The 18,555-nt window shown below is 24.2% G+C and overlaps 1 long non-coding RNA gene across 2 annotated transcripts; it reads left to right on the top strand.

Annotated features, from left to right (window-relative positions):
* The first annotated feature begins 777 nt into the window (after window positions 1-777).
* On the top strand, window positions 778-2,948 carry LOC145832049 (uncharacterized). 2 transcript variants are annotated; one of them, XR_014369718.1, is made up of 5 exons: window positions 778-1,166; window positions 2,018-2,265; window positions 2,360-2,492; window positions 2,599-2,681; window positions 2,782-2,948. It is a non-coding gene; the product is annotated as an uncharacterized LOC145832049 (long non-coding RNA). The 2 variants fall into 2 exon arrangements; XR_014369717.1 differs by having other exon boundaries at window positions 2,018-2,492.
* The last annotated feature ends 15,607 nt before the right edge of the window (window positions 2,949-18,555 follow it).

Here is an 18,555-nt window from a genome sequence, read left to right as displayed (position 1 = left end):
AGTTACTAGTATGAAAAATTATAAAATCTATAAACTTTAGCATATTATAAACATGTTTACTTACAAGGTGATTACTAGTTTTTTAGAAATTTCTTGTCTTCAAGATTTTTATTTCTTCCAGGCTTTCTGATTTTATTACAGGTTTTTTAAATTACAAGATTTTGTTCTTTTAAGTAGATAATTATAACTTAAGAAGAATATACTTAAAAGATACTGCATTGCAACTTAAAAGTATTTTATTCCATTGTAACATGTATTAATTTTTTCAATCAAGTTCTTCTAAGTCATTGTCTTACTTATAAAAGTCTTAATATTAGTTTAAATTTGAAATTAGTTTTAAAACTTCTGTCATTTTTAACAAATATGGACTTATAGATGATTTTCTAAAACATTTATAATAAATAGTTTCAGTTTTAACATTAAAAATAACTAAAAATAGAGATAAATATAAAGTTTTAAAACAACAAAATCTTATAAATTATGTAAGGAAAAACCTATAAAAACATTTTTTTAATATAATCTATTAAATTTTTTTTTAAAGTAGCTTCTTATCAGTAGTTTTATTTGTTGGTAGCAATCACTGCAGTTTAATAAATTTATAAAATATCAAAATTGGTTTTCTTAAACAATTTTATGTAATATTTTCTTTACTTTTTTGATATATTGGTTCATAAAAGTACCAAACTAAATATGTCTTAAATTAGAGCATTTTTTAATCTTTGAAATATTTTTTTTAAATAAATTATTTGTCTGTTTAATAATAGAGGAGTTGACTCATTAGATTATTGAACTGTTTGGTTTTATAGTTAACAATTACAGTTTAATTAACATTATAAACACCAAACATATAAAAATTAAGTCAAATATACTACCTTTTAGATCTTAAATACTTTCTACTTGATTTATTTTGCACTAGTCTTTTACAACATTAAACCTAACTAAATGGTACTTATTATAGTTACTTAAAATAAACTAGGCACAATTAAGGACCAATAACTTATACTGTAAAATTTATATTATAAACTTATTAAATTATATTACAGCCGCTGTAAATACAATTGGAAAAAAAAACATTGCATCAGAGTCAGACACTTGTTTTTAATTTTCTCTTGCTCTTAGGTTTCTCTCAATCTAAACTCTATTGACTTGCATCTGTCAGAAAAAAGGTTCTTGTTTGACTGACTTTATATGACATTCAAAACAATTTAAAATGCAAGTAAAAAAGTAGTTATATAAACTTAAGTAATAATTTGGCTAACTATTTATAAATTATTAATTAAAAAGTTGAAGTTTACTTTTTTTTAAGTCTAAAAATGATAAAAATTACAATTTTTATTAAACAAAATTGCTAAGAAGCTAAAATTTAAAAAAAATCCAGGATTTCATATGACTTTTGTACAAAAATCCCTGTTTTTTTTTTTTGCTTAAGTTGTCAAATCCCAGGTTTTTCCAGGTTTTGTGGCCACCCTTTGACTATTTCTTTTTTACATAAAACAAAAGGAAACTAACTGATATTTAAGTTAAATACTGTGAAATATTCCCTTAAGTTTATTCAAGCTTAAAACTCTACTTTTTTTTAAATTAAAACACTTTACTCAAGTTAGACACACATTTGAATACAAGTTCTATATTTGACTTGCCCCTCCATTACTCACTTTAATCTTTAAATATCCTTTTAATATTTTGTACATACAATTTAGAACGTCTCCTCTTTTCGATTAAGAACATATTGAGAAAAAATGACAATTTGATTTCACCACCAACAAAGTTAAAGACGGTTGGTGCATCAAGTATATGATAAGTTTATAAACAAGCACAATCCTTATTGTGTGCTGGTTTTCAAATATAAACATGTCAAAATAGAAAAATCAAGAAAAAAAAATCTACCATTTTTTTGGGCCACGGCTTGTTGCAAGCATTCTTATTGTAATACAAAGCATACATTCATTATGAGAAGAAAATAAGTTTTTTTTTTTGATATTTTTGTAAAATATTTTAGTAATTGTTATTTCTACAGAAAAGCTTTCCTTAAAACCAGCATTGAGTGTATTTATACATACAAAGGGGAAATATTACACAAAAAAGGAGAAATTTATTCAAGACTTTTGAATAAGAATAAAAGAAAACAAGTCGCTGAAAAAGTGATTAACAATGGCCAAATGCAAAGACAAGTTGTTGAAAACAGTGTTTTTAAAGAGGGAGTACTAGAAGAAATGCGTGGTGGTAACTACACTTCTTGGTAGCTGTGGGATACATGTCATTGAGGTAAAAACAAGTAGCTTTTTTTCTAAGTAGCAGTTATTCTCCCTACAGGGTTTTGACAAGTTTCTATTATTTAAGTGCTGTTGTTAAGTTTTAGGCTGCCAAACAGTTTATTTCTCGCTTTCCTCAACAACTAAAAGAAATACATGTAGAGACTAACAGCAAACACCTTATTTGTAAACGTTTGGAAATTGCTTTGGAAATTGCAACAAGCCTAATAAAGAACGGAGGTAAAACTAAGTTAAATAAAATATGAATCACTAGTAAGCAAAAATAAAAAGGATAAACAAAGTTGCTTTTTTTATGATCAATTTATCTAGTTATACCTACTTTCAGTTATAAATCAAGACATCTGCTATCAATGCCATAGAGCAGACCCTGTTATGCACAAACAAAACAAGAATGAAAAGGTAAAATGGGTAAGTAAGCTTATACTTATTTTTGTTTTTTTGTCCATCCGTACTACCTTATTGTAAATAAATAACAGTTTTTTGTTTTGAAACGTATCTATATTTTCAGTTAGGATGCTCAAAATGCAAAAAATGGTTTCATTTCTGTTGTCTTTTATACAATAACTCAAACAAAATATTTAAGTCTATTGATAAGAAGAAGTGGTATAGCGCACTTTGTGGATACATCTAAAGTTCTGACAAAGAGTGTTTTAAACAAGATTTTTTTTAATCACATACAACTTGTTTAATAGTTAATAATTACAGATAATATTTTTGTTTATTTTTTTTTTGTTTATAATAAATTTGGCTTTCAATATGACTGACGGTTTTTTATATGCGAAGGTGGCATTTTAATTAATGACACTCTTTAATTAGTTCAAGTATGTTACATTATTAAAAATCTATTTAAAAAATTACTTAAAATCTAGTAGTTATGAACAATAAATTAGTATTACTACATTATTTCATTTTTAATATTCGATTTCACATAATTATACACTCAAAATGCTATTAGTAAAAAACAAGTAAAAAAAATGCAACAAGTGTACAATAATTATAACAAAATAAAGTTATGAGTATTTGGTACAAAATATTAAAAGGATATTTAAGGAGTAAAAGGAGTAATAGAGAAGTCTTTCCAATAATTCAATGTTTACGCAAGTATTAAGTTTAAACAGTCAATTATGATGTCAATAATTGTCATTTTTTCTCCATATGTTCTAAATCGAAAAGAGGAGATGTTCTAAATTGCATGTACGAAATATTAAAAGGATATTTAAGGAGTAATGGAGGGGTTTTTCCGGTAATTCAGTGTTTTTACGAGTATTTGGTTAATACAGTTCATTATGACCTCAATAAATATCATTTTTTCTCGATATGTTCTAAATCAAAAAGAGGAGATGTTCTAAATTGTATGTACAAAATATTAAAAGGATATTTAAAGATTAAAGTGAGTAATTGAGGGGCAAGTCAAATATAGAACTTGTATTCGAATGTGTGTCTAACTTGAGTAAAGTAACTAAAACTATGAAATATTAATACTTTTAATAAAACAAAAAAAAACAGACACATTATGACATAAACTTCCAGAACTATGCAAAGGAAGTAAATGCTTTAGATTTTTTTTTTTTTAATCCAGAATATCCAGTGATTTTTTGGAAAGTTGTAAAAATCTAAGGAAGTGGGAACCCTGTTTTTAAGCTTTTTAGGTGATAAAAATTTGTTTCTTTATTAAAAAGTATAGTTTTTTGTTTTACTGCAAAATAAAATAAATTAGTTAAAAATATATCTCAGTCTTTAGTACTAGACTAATTTGATTAATTTTTTTATATATTCTGATCATAAAAATATATTTAATTGGAATATTTGTTTACATTCTCCATTATCATCCTACAAATATTATCCCAAACATATACATGTATCTAAAGTGTTAAATAAAGATTAAAATGCATTTGTGTAGGAGTAATGTATTTTTTTCTAAATTCAAAAAATTATTGAATATTTATTTGTGTTTATCAAAGTAAAAGTAAAACTAAAAATTTAAAACTTATTTCTGTAATAAACATTTTTAAATGATATTTGAATTTTCACCATGACTTTTAATATTTGAACTAAATGAAGTATGCATGAAGAATCTGAAGATTTATTGATATATTAAAGATATAATAGGTAGATTGGCACTTCCACTAAAATTTTCTAAGCTAATCAAAATGCTCAAAAAATAAACTCCCCAATAATACACAGTAAATTTAAAACATTATAAAACCAATAAACCAGTGCAAAAAAATATTAAACAAAAATCAATTGCAAATAAAGAAGTAATAGTTTAAAAAAACTAAGTAAACTTATGCGATAAAAATTTTATTAAAAAAAGTTCATATTCAAAACTCATTTATATCGAAAAATAAAAATTGCAAGACATAAACTTGTAAAAAAGAAATTTTTTGAATAAGTTAAGCTTTAAATAAGAAATATTTACTGCAGCAAATATTTTAAACTTATAGTTAGTTATAGCTTTTAAACTTTAAAATAGCTGATTTTTCATAAAACTTCTTTTTGCATGTTAATGTAAAAATTTTACAGATTTTATTCAATTGATCTCGTCTGACTTAGTTCAAACGATTGAAACATTGTTTTGTTTACAAAATATTGAAATTATCGTTCTCCTTATCATTAAGTCGAGAACTTTTATTGTGATCTATAAAGTAAAAGAACACGATTTGATAAAATATATCAAAATCAATTTAAAAAAATTTAAAAGATGTTAAACAAAATGCTATACATTTTAATCAAAAATATTTCTAAGTAATTATAAATACTAACAAACTCGAATTTATTAATTCTGTAATAGACGTTTGAATATAAATTTTAATAAAAATTAATAATCTGAATTGTTTAAAATATTCTATATTATAGATTGTATGAGCTTAACTTAGCTCTTAGTAGCAATTTTTGGAATAAAAATTTTTTAAATAAAACTTTAATTCCAATTATTTTCCTTATCTTTAAAGCTATTTACAGTATTTTCAAGAGAATGTTCCTTTGCCTTGACTTTAACAATAACTTCCAAGGATTGGGGTTGACTTTTTGAGTGGGGCCACTTTGAAAAAAGTGTGTTATTTTAAATTTTTGAAAACTGTCTAAGTTAAGTACTACTATAGGAAGGTTTTTGAGCGTATTTATATACCATTTGCAACTTAATATCAATAGATTATTCATTTTGTTTTATATTTTATTACACAAAGCTTTTCAAAACTATACGAGTTTTGTTGTCAAGTGATAAATTTTAAATGAAATTTGAAAGAGTTTTTAGTAAGTGAACAGCTTTATAAAATAACTTTAAATTATGACGTATGAATAAATTCAAATAAATACAAAATTTAGAGATTTAGCAAGTAAAAATAAAGATATGTTTATTAATAGAATGTTAAAAAATTTGTTTTTGCATTTAATGCTATTTGCGTATTTATATAAGGTCGCTCTTCCTCAATCAATATTGATTCCAGGCTGTAGAGTTCGCTTTTCTTACATCGTTTAAAACTTTAAAATTTTAAACGATGTCATAGTTTTGACAGGATGTGCAATTAAAAAGATGTTCAAATATTGCGTTGTTTTTATCTGTTCCGCAGTGGTCTGTAATTCGTCGGAATAATTGCCGTGATGTTTCTCAAATGTAAAATATGCTCTGATCTGCAGAGCAGGTGTATTTATAAATAACATTTGCGTCAAATACTTCCGAGCATTTACTTTTGTTGCTGAAGTAGTCAGAAACTTTTTTGCTGGTGTAGGCCAGTTTAATATTAATGTTGTGCTTTTGAAATATGGATGCTATTCGTTTTTGGATTCTTATTGAACAACTACCTACATAAACTGTTGTGAAATAAGAGTAGTTTTCGGTTTCTGTTTTCTTTTCATTTTTTGTGTTAATATTTTCATTTTGCTTAAATGTTGAATTGTCGATTTTGTGAGCTTCAAGAAATTTGTTGATTTTGGACTCTATAAGGTTATTGGATACTGATTCTTAAGTAATAAGTTTTTAATTTTTGTAAGTTCATCTTTAAAAGCGGTACAATTTGAGCATATATCAAGCGCTCTGTTTAGATAAAAGTTTATTAAACCGAGTTTTCAAGATTTAGGACAAATACTAGTATATTGCATTATTAGACCTGTGTCTGTTGGTATTCTGTACACATTTGTGTGTAGTTGGTTTAATATTTGTTTTACTTCAGTGTCGAGAAACAGTAGTTTTCCGTCAACGGATCTTTCTAAAGTGAATTTTAAGTTTAGGTGTAGCGTATTCATTTCATGATAGAAGTTTGTTAGTTCAGTTTTGTTTTCTGTGACTACGAATATATTATTAACAATCTATTAATAAACATATCTTTATTTTTACTTGCTAAATCTCTAAATTTTTTATTTATTTGAATTTATTCATACGTCATAATTTAATTTTTTTTTCAAAGCTGTTCACTTACAAAAAACTTTTTCAAATTTCATTTAAAATTTATCACTTGACAATGAAACTCGTATAGTTTTGAAAAGCTTTGTGTAATAAAATTAAATTAATTATAATGAGATATTAAGTTCCAATGGTATATAAATATGTCTAAGTTAAAATTTGCAAGATCGAACCCAATCGTCACACACAGAATTATTATCTTTAATTAGTTGTAGCATTTTTTTTAAACTCATTTTTATATATGGTAATTAAATTTGGCTATTTTAAAACTTGATATTTTATTATTACAGAGAGAAACGATTACAGTGTTTCACCTAAGCTGATTTTCAAATTGTAAATCTATAAAAAAAATAATTATGGTAAAAATGACAAATAGATAAAAATTTGTGTGCATTAAGTTTTTAGTTGAGAAAATTAAATTAAAAGTAAAAAAAAAGTTTAGAAAACTGTTAATGCTAAAAAACATTTTAAATAAATATGATTAAACACATTAAGACTTTAAACATAAACAATTGAAGTACTGTATATAGTGAGGTATTGAAATCTAATAGATTAAAAAAACAAAATTTTCATCTTTTTAAACTTCTAAATTTTAACCTTAACCTACTAAGACTAGACGCTTGGCGATCTAAGTTTTAGAAACTGTAGTATTAAAGCAGCTAGATTTACTCAAAAGTCTTTTTTTGAAATTGTGGTCGACACATATGCAATACACAAATATTTGTGCTGTAAGAAAGAATTTTATGCTGTAAAATTATTCAAAATATTTTTTGAATGTTTTTTTGTTTAGTTCACACAAGTTTGAGGCAAAACTTTATTTTTTGATTTTGCAAGAGAGTTAACTAACTAAGTTTACTCTCTTGTTTTACAAATTTTCCATTTCTTTCTATAAATCGTCAAAAGTTTCTTGAACCTTGATTTTATATTTCTAACTTGTCGGTTTTGTCTAATTGTTTAAATTTTAGTAAATTATAATTAATTTAACACAAAAAAATTGAGACTCTCTATAGATTTTATCTTAGTAAATTGTTTAATAATATTAAACAAATTTTATTAGCAAAAAATTATTGATAAAATAAAAATTTATATTACAAAAATGAACTTTTTAACTCAAACATAATACTTTAAAAAAAAACATCATTTGTTAACATTTTTGCAAGTAAAAGATCAAAATGAACCAATTTTATTTAAATATAAAAAGCAACAATATATTTAAAATAACGACAATTTATTATGGTCAGCATAAGCACATTCCGCAGTTCTACGGAATCTCTGTACTGTACAGTAAAATTTAACAAAACCTATGTAAGTTGTTATTATTTATGTTTTTAAAAGTTCAGATAGTTCATCCATATTCTATACTTTATTCAAGTTTAGAAAATACTTTGGTTTTTTCAGAGCTATTTTGATCGCAGTTATTAAAAAGCACACATAAAGATCTTTAATTTTATCAAACTTAGTAATTTTTAAAATTTTGTTCTATATGTTCTTTAAAGAGTTTTTAAACAAATTTATAGTTTATTATTTTACAATTTTAATATAAAATTTACAATAGCGTTTCAATTAATCAATAATCAAGGTTGCCACTGACTTTTGGCAAATTTTCTCCAGGTTTTCAAATTTTTTTCCAGGTTCTTTTAAAGTACTTGTTTTTGGGTCTATTTTTAGTTTAAACTTAAGTTTAAGGTAAAAAACTGTGTTCAATAGTATAAAAACATTGAAAAGATAGCGTTAGGCTACTTCAAATGTGTTTGTTAATAAAAAAATGTTTGATGATGACAAAAATAATTTATCTATAAGGTAGATTTTTTGTGTCAAATCAAAATTTTTCTACTTAACATGTAAGAGTTGTTTAAAATTCCAGGTTTTTAAGTGATTTTTGTTCAAAATTCAAGATTTTTCCAGATTTTTTTTTGCCTAAATTGTCAAATTCTAGTTTCCAGGTAAAGTGGCAACCGTTTATAATGCTAAACGACAAAAAAAGACGCACAAAATTTTGGTCCTAGGACTTGGTACACGAAGAACCTTTCGGTTACCAAGTCGCACATCACGGATACCTTTGAGTGTCTTGTCCAGGACAGAAGATAAAAAAGTTAAATAAAAAAAAAAAAGTTATTTCATTAAACAAACTTTTAAAACAAAAAATGCAAAATTGTAGTTATTTATCAGTTTTTTACTTATTTTCTTGATTTTCCTTTCATGACAAACTGTGTGGCCTGATGACGTAGGGATTCTAGTAAGGGCTTTGAAAATTCTATAAATTAAACGTTACAAGACCGAAAACCATGGTTGACACATATACAAAATAAAAAATTAAACATAACCATGCCAATCAACTCTTAGTTACGATAATATTTGTTAGAAACAAAATTTTATTATATTAGCTGCTTGTTTAAACGTTTTTTATATTCTTATTTTATTTTAAATGTTGTATTTAAACTTTTTTTTTTAATTTGTAGCTGAGTATTCTCCTCAAAAAAATAGCAGAAAATGGTCTCTGACAACTCTGGTCGCAATCATTTCAAACTTGATCATTGTAAACTCGAGTTACTAGATTCTAGTAACTCGAGTTAATAACTAAACCATCAACTAGACCACTAACTAGAGTTTCTAACTAGAGTCTAGCTAGTAACTAGACCATTTTAATCTCAGTCGGCTGCAGTTGTAAGATTTTGGAAACTTTTTCATTCATAACACTATGCAAATAAAGTAAAGTAATAACATCTAACCCCGTATCCCTAACTATTTTTCCTAAAATTTTTAAATCGATACCCTTATCTCTAACATACCTTACCCAAGAACATTAAAAAAAAAATAATTAAAACTTAAAATACAAACAAGTGTCTTAAAATCGCAGCAGACTAAAGCATTTTAAGCAAAACAGTAAAAATTATTTAGTTTTTATATTTTGATGTTGTTTATATTGCTTATTGAAAAAAAGAAAAAAACGCTCAAAAAATTTGTTTCAAAAACCTTGTTTACGAAAAAACCTTTCGGTTATCGAATGTCGATTAAAATTGTAAGATGAAAATAAAAAGTTATCGATTCTATGTAAAACGTATAATATAAAAAAGCGTTATATCCTAGGACCTAGACCATACAGATTAAAACAGACATAACCCGAAAATAAAAAGTTTTTGTACAGTTTTTTTTACGTAAACATTTTATGGACTGATGCCATTTCGCTGTTCATGAAACTTGTATCTGTACTAAAAAGCTCTTTATATTTTATGACTAGCGAAACATCGTTAGTCAATGGAGTACTTGCATCCAAAAACAACTGTTTTGAATAAAAATCTAAAAAATTATTATTAAAACAGGTCTTCCAAACAAATTAAAAAAAGGGTTTATTTACTATAAATTAATTGTCAATAAATTAAATTAAAATAAGCAAAAAAAAAATATTACTTGATAAATTTACAGACGAAGTTATTATACGGTCATATAAATAAACTACGTATATTTTTATAGCAATGAAAACTTTTAATAAAAAAATTATGTCTATTTAAATTTCCAAAACGCTAAAAAAAATTTGGGTAAGTTGTTGCTGATACGCAAGTTTCAAAACAAACTTTAAGCAAAAACATAATTAAATAAAGTGAATGGTTAACAAATACACTAATAGGTAAAGCTAGTTTTTTAGATTGTCTAGGTAAATTTGTTTATAAACTTTGTTTATTCTATATTATAAAAACAGTTTTAAAACTAATTAATTTCAGCATTGTTTCTATATGTAAAATTAATCTAAACAGGTAGTTCGACGTAGTTTTTGCAAGGATTTTCATTAGTTTAAATCTATCAATTCCTTAAAAATACTATTATTAGTTTTCTTTTAACTACCATGTTTACATTTTTCTTTTCTTAAAATGTACAAACAACTGAAAGAAATTATTATAAAAAAATTGTTTTTCTACAAAAAACCTTATTGATGTCTTACGACGTTTCGATTCTAACAAAATATGAACAGCTCTATAGAGTTTACGAAAGACTAAGGTCCTTTAAAAAAACGTGCGAAATTATTTATTTATCTCTCAGAAATTTTTATTTTTGTAAGTTCTTTTTGTGAGTAAAAAACAAAGTGCACGACGATATTTTATGGTACAAACTTGCTTAAGGAATAAATCATTGATAGTGCGATAAAAATAAAGTTTTAAAACTACAAAACATAAGGTAAAATATTCTTTACAAAAACTAAAATAATAATACACACTATACCATACTAGTCTTTCAAGTTTGCACAGTTGTAACATTTAAAAAAAAGCATTTAAGAATTAATAAAGTTAAAATGTAAGTAATGTCATAATTTTAAGTGAACACCTTTTTTACAAACGTTACTAACTTAAACATCATTTGCAACTTGAAATTACTACATTTATCACAAAAATTTTTGAATCGTATTTTCAATTCTTTGTCATAATATAAATAAAATGTAAAACAGTCTTGAAGAAAATCAAAGTTTAAAACTAAAATTGATTATGACCTTATTATACAAGGTTAAGAAAAAATTCAAATAGCGATCTATCAAATCCAGTATCCGGATCCGGCCGGATTTTTGTTTTAAAAAACAACCTGATTCGGCTAGAACTTGATTTTTTTTTTAATTAAATTTTTTAGGTGTTGATTTTCGTTATATTTGGAAATATATAATGATTACTTAATGCTTAGATTTTATTCAATCAAAATACTGAAAAAATTGTTTAAAATAGAAAAATAATTCAACTATTGCAAAACTATCAAATTAGAAAGAATACTTTTTTATGTAACCTATTCTACTCTTTTTGTTCAAATTACAGTAGAAGTGTTATGATATTTAAGTTTCCTAAATCGTCCTGGTATGTCAATTGTTCTTAATGATTTTTTGTTTTTATCATTTACTATAGAGTATAAAAATGTACTGCAAAAAACATACAAATTTTAAAAAGTATAAAAATAATAAATCTATTATTAGTAATTTAAAAACACTGTTATAATTAGTACTGTTTACTACGTGCTAAAAAACAAAAAAAAAGTTCATCAGGGTTATTGTTTGCTTTCGTGCTTGTTTCTTCTTTATATCAATTACATATTTTTGTTGTAAGCATTTAAAAGGCAACATGATCGGTAACTATGATTTTTTTTGAGTTTCCAACTGATTATGAAAATAATTTTGATCATGAAAATGAAAGTATTTATAAACAATCAAAAAGGGTTGATAGATATTTTAGTTTTAACATTATTGTTTAAAAAAATCGATAGAAATTTTGCTTTTATATCATAATATGGTATACTATCAAAATCCACCGCATTCAAAATCCACCCGCACTTTTTTCTATATTTATTAACTTATTTCATATATTTTTTTTTTTCTCACTATCACTGTTACCCCTAAACTAACCCTTACCCTCGATCGGTAATCGGTTCTCGAACTTGACTGGGTGGATTTCAAACGTGGGTGGATTTTGAATGTGTCCCTATAATATATAAATTTATAATTTTATAATAAAATAACCAAAAGTAAATTAGTGTAGTTTTTGACAAGAAGCTTAGTTAAACAAATCAAGGTTTCACGATTAGAGAGATTTTAAAGAGCAGTTTTGATTAGATTAGTTTAAGAAACTAGCTAGATAAATCTACACTATAACTAAAGTAATTAAATTTAAATTTGTTTAAATTTACAAAAGTGTATTATGCTTAAGTTAAATCTAATTACAACTTGTATTTAATTTAATTTACAAAATAAGTAGTAATCGTTTTTCGACTCCAACTAACAGACTTAATTTAAGCTTAATAGAAAAACTTGATTTATTGTTATATATGATAATTTTTTACAGCTTTTTTCCGGTGCATAACTTACTAAAACTATATAACAGAATGCATTTCATTTTGTTTAAATTTATTTAAGTACTTTCAAATAGGACTCGTCAGAAATTGTTTCCTACTGGATTGCAATGAATACAAATTGAAATGAAATTATACTGCAGTTTAAAGTTTTAAGATATAAAATGACGTAATAATCAAATGTTTAAAATTAAATATGTTCTAATGCTAAACAAATTTGGTATACTAATAAAACTCGGTAGAATTAAAACAATCTAAATAAAGAAGCGATAAAAATTTTAAATTAAAACTATGCTTAAAAATAAAGTTTAACAATCCATGGGTCAATCTCAAAGGTTCCATGTAAGAATCGATCAACATGTTCCGAAAGTCTTGAAAAAGTGGTTTGATGGCCGTTCTGAGAAACCAACTAAAAAATACTTCTCGGCAATTGGGCAACATTTGTTGGACAATCCTGAGTGTGTTAAAAATTATAAAAAGGACAATTTTTCAGTCTTAGAGAGAGCGGAGAACTCTTTTCAATTGCATATTCTGGAAGCCTTATGTATTCAATCTTTAAGGCCCAGTTTATGTAAGCAGAAAAAGTTCGTTTACCAAACTAGACTTTTTAAATCCTTATATTAGTAATTTTAAAGTAATTAGTTTCTTGTTAAACTTTATTTTTAAGCATAGTTTTAATTTAAAATTTTTATCGCTTCTTTATTTAGATTGTTTTAATTCTACCGAGTTTTATTAGTATACCAAATTTGTTTAGCATTAGAACATATTTAATTTTAAACATTTGATTATTACGTCATTTTATATCTTAAAACTTTAAACTGCAGTATAATTTCATTTCAATTTGTATTCATTGCAACCCAGTAGGAAACAATTTTTGACGAGTCCTATTTGAAAGTACTTAAATAAATTTAAACAAAATGAAATGCATTCTGTTATATATTTTTAGATAATTTTTTAATGAAATAATATGTTTGAAAAAAAAAAAACGACAATTTTTTTTCTATTATACTTAAATTTTGTCCTTATGTTAAGAGTATATTCAAAATAAAAATACAAAAATGACAGATAAAATTACTTTATTTAATTAATTTTAAGAAGTACAAAAGGTTTAACAATCTTATAAACTATTTAATATTATTTTGAAACACAACTAATAGTCAGAGTTAAAAAATTATAATAAATAAATAATCTATACTAGGAATTATAACTTAAAATACTTTACTACTCTTATCTCACGATATACAGTATATTTTAAGAAACTTATACTAAAAGCATGATTTAAGTTACTTACTGAATAAACTATTGTTTATAAATAAGTTTCTAGAAAACGTTTAAATCAATTGACTAGTCTTTTGTCTACTTTAAAAGTTTAATTATAAACGTTTTTAAGTAGATTTATTTCTTGTAAGAAGTATTTTAGTTTGTTGTTGATACTTAGTTTATAAGTTCTTTTTAGTATTATAAAAATATCGGACAACAATTTTTTATTATACTTATGAAAATATGCCTACAATAGATAAAAGTTTATATACTTTAATTTAAAAAAATACAATAAGAAGACTATTTTTTGCTCTCAGACAAAACTATTATAAGTGGTTTCAACTTTAGAATTCTTAAAGAAGTACATAAAAAGTTATTTAAAGAAGAAATGTATAAAGTTATTCAATTTTTTTAGTTAATTAAGCTTTTATTTGGAGGTCGGAAAACTATTGCTCGAGGGACAAGTTTGACCCACGAGGCAAAAGTTTCTGGCTTGTGACTTAATTTTTGCTTATAGTCAACTTTTGTAAAAGAAGTAAGTTTCAAATTTTATATGTTTGATAATGTAAATAAGGTATTTTTCTTAAAAAATGAAAAACTTTATAATAACATACATCATGTTATTTTCCTTTTACTTTTCTTAATTTATATTCTAGCGGACTGTTAAGCGTGTATTTAAAACGTAAAGCATAGCTTTTTATGCAATCAAAATTAGTCGATAAAATGATTAATTTGCTTCGACTCAAGATATTAATAATAACAGTTAGGGTAAAAAATCAGATGTGTATATCAGCGGTTATTAGGCATTTTTTAATACCTTACCATTTTATAGAAGATAATTACCAAATCTACCCCCAATAAACAAGGTAGTGTTTATTTATTAACAAATAAACAACAGCTTATTTTAAAAAATAGGGTGGTATATTGTACACAACTGTATGACGTAAGACGTAAGTACGTATGACGTAAGAATTTGTAACTCTTTGGTTATGTAATATATATATATTTCAAAATGAAAAACTTCAACTTGAACTTTTTCCTTTGTTAAATCTGTTTTTGCTGAATATTTAATTTGTGAATATTGCCTTAAATTTACTAAAAAAAAATTAAAAATTACGGCTACAAAAATCAAACTAAATTAGAATCCTTATTCTGTAACACTTATTCAAATAACTATTTGAGCATTAATTTGATTACGAGAAACTTTACACTCTAAATAAATGGAATTAAACTCCAGGGATAGATTCACCCAGGTTAAAAATTGCTGATGTATATAGTTCTTATAACTATTTTATTTAGTTAGATTTAAAGCCTTTTAAAGCCATCATTAAACTTCTTATAACTACAATAGTACGTTTCTAATGAGCAAGTTTTTTACATCTAGTTTTTGGTATAAATTCAAACTTACTTGATTAAAGTTTTTCAGACAAACATTTCTAAAGTTTTTATTCAGTTAAATATTCAAGTCGAGTTAAACAAGTGAACTTTGTGTACATATATAACTGATAAGTGTAATAAGATATTTTTAAGTACTTTTTATGTTCAGAACACTTATATAAAGCATTAAAAATATCTATAGATTACAATTTTTTGTTTTTAACACGTAAGCACATTACGAAGCTTTTAAGCAGGTGCTAAAATAATTTATGTCACGATACTTTTTGCATAATCTTTTTTTCTATAAAACATTTCTATTTTTGAATAGATAATTTGTAATATAACAAAAAGCTTTAATTAACTTTTTTAGTAATTACAGTTGTTAGTTTTTTTTTTGAAGTTATTTCTACTTGTTTACAATTTTCGCGACTAGAAATTTAGTTTTTAATGTTTCAGTAAAGCTTAGTTCTAGTTATCTTATTCTCAAGACAACTAAAAGTAGAATAAATTTTTTACACATGAGGTAAATTTGAAGAAGTTTATTAAGCGTTATACTTTGTTAAAAAAGATGAGAAACTTAAAGTATGTTTTACGAGATTAAATACTGACAACAAAAACTAAATGAACATAGTAAAACACTTTAAAATAACAAAACTGTTTTTAATTTTTTTAAAGCAGTTCATATAGTTATTAAAATTTGAAAATCTTAAAGTCATTTACGTTTATTTTTTATCAAAAAAAAAAACACATTAAAAAACGTTAAATCTAATTTTGAAATTATTTTAATTAATTAAATATTCAAGAGGTGAAAAATTCAGTTTAAATTTTAAAATAAATAAGTTCTTCTATCGTCTTGAAACTGTATAATACTACTTATGCTTAAACAATATGTGGTTTTTTGAACATAAATCATACTAATTAATTGATATATTAGACTAAAGTTTTAATTGTTCCGTAAAGATAGCATAAAATGATTTGTAGCAATACTATTAATAGATATATTAACGTCTTGGTATTATTTTTTTTACTTATAACGTAAATTTTTATATTTCCTTATGAACAAATGGTCCTTATGAACAACTTTACTTTATATTTTAAAAAACATATAATACATAAAGTAAAAATTTTTTTTTGAACGACAAAAAAAAAGACTCTCAAATATTTAGTCCTAGTACCTGATGCACGAAGAACCTTTCGGTATCGAGTCGCACAACACGGATACCTTTTAACGTCTTGTATCGCTCATATAAATTTTAAAAGAAATATAAAACTGAGAAAACTATTCCATTTTTAAATAAACAATATCAATATGTCCCAATTTTTTTATAACAATGAATTATTACAAGTATATTACCAATTTTTCATAGCATATATTCATAAAAAGACATTGAGAATATTCATATAACTTATGTGTAAAAATTAGCATCGCAAAAATTTGAAAAAAACAATTTATTTAGTTTTAAAAACGTAAGTAAAAAAGTACTTTTAACGTTCTAAAGAACTCTATAACAAGTCTAATATATAAGTTAATGAGTCTTTTTAATGAGTTGTTTAAAAAAAAAAAATTTAATTTAAAGGCATTTCTTTGTCAGTTATTTACATAATTTTATACAAGAGTATAATTGAAATAAATGTTTTTGAGCATTTATTACTTATTTGTTTTAGTGATTAACATATGAGAAAATCTTAACTAATAGATTAATTAAAAGTTTTTAAAGTATATAAAAAATAATTTTTATAGCTAAACGTAACTAGTTGTACATATCTATATATTTTTTCTTTTATAGTTTATCGTAGCAAGGAATAAGACTTAAGTATTTGTAAATTTCAGCGATATTATTTTTTTATCACAGTCAACCAAGGTAAACTATTTTTTTAAATTCTCTTCTTTTGTAACTCTTTATTAGTGTTTTAGATATCTTATGAACATACAAAAACCAATACGCTGTTCTCCTTTAAAACAAACGTTGTTTTCTTTTTATAAATAGTTTTTATATATTTTTTCTAGGCTGTATTTGTTTATATCTTTTTATTGTTTTATACTGCTGTTGTTTAAATCTATATTTGTTTATGTATTTTTTTTTAAGAAAAAAAAAATCAAATGTTGTCTTTTTGCAGATTTAATCGTGGCAAAACTTTAAAGGTTAAAAATACTTTTTATAAAAAAAGTATGTAAAACTCTACGAGAATCCTTAAATTAAGTTAAGAACTATAATTTGTACACTTTACAGTTTCACAATAAGTCATACAGTAGATCTTTTTTTTTGTTCTATTTTGGATATAAGATTAGAAGCGCCTAGCAGTAGTTTTCATTATTAAAATATATTACATTTATAAATTTTTTAGACGGTTTTCGTTCATTATTTTACACCATATATGTATTGTATTAAAACTGTTCAAACTTACTTTTTTAAATTTTTCTACTTTAAAGTTTTGATATGTTTTTAGAATAGAGTTTTTTTAATTTGGTGTCCCCTTTTGTTTATTTTGGCTATCTTTGTGCAATAACTTGTTAGGCAGCAGAAAATTAAATTGGTAGATAACTAGTAAAAAAGTGTTATCTTATAAAGAGTGGTGACTGGGGAGTGATTATGAAAATGAGTTAGGAAATTTCTGACTTGATATTTATGTATGCATAAAAGTTTATATATTAAGTTTAGATGTATGTACTAATCTACGTCCTTAGTTTTTAATAAATCAGTACTTTTCAAATTGTTATTGGTAAATTCCAACGAAATTTTTTAAACAAAACTTTTAATAAGCAATTATTATTAGTACCAATACTTTTGAAAATTTGCTTCACTAACATATCAATTAATGGAAAACGGGAATTAAGCAATGAACATTTACGACATTCTAGTACAGGAATGTGTAACAAATTTAACATTATCTTTTTTAAGAAAAAAAAACGAAAGATCTATTTTCTTGTCATAAAGTTAGTTATTTTGAAAGTATCATAGCAATTGTGTATGAATACCTTTGAACATATGAAAAAGTATTCTGAAGCATATTAAAACTGGACGAAAAATAAGTGTCTGATAAAAAATATTTTTTAACTTTTCTTAAAATGTCTAACTTCAACACTAAACGTATTTAATATGATTAAAACTAAAATTTAACAATTCTATTAGTTTTAAAGTACACACATTTATCTTTTAAACTAACTAAATTTGTTCAAACTTTATTTTAGAGTAGCTGGGTCTTACTATAAAAAAGGATTTTTTTCATTTTTACTTTACTAAGAATTATTCGAATACACGGCTTGTTTGTTTTATTTTATTTTCAAAATAACAATCTAAGTAAAGTTTTTAGTACTTTGTCGCAAATTGAACATTTTAAACAAGTCAAGAAATATGTTTTAAACGTTCGTATTTATACAGTTCACTGAAAATTACGATAAGCATACAACCATATAAATAATAAAATTTG

This window comes from Thalia democratica, chromosome 3, assembly GCF_965202585.1.
Source record: "Thalia democratica chromosome 3, ktThaDemo2.hap1.1, whole genome shotgun sequence".
Lineage (NCBI taxonomy): Eukaryota > Metazoa > Chordata > Thaliacea > Salpida > Salpidae > Thalia > Thalia democratica.
The sequence above is the reverse complement of the archived record's forward strand: the minus strand, read 5'-3'. Positions and strand labels throughout refer to the sequence as shown.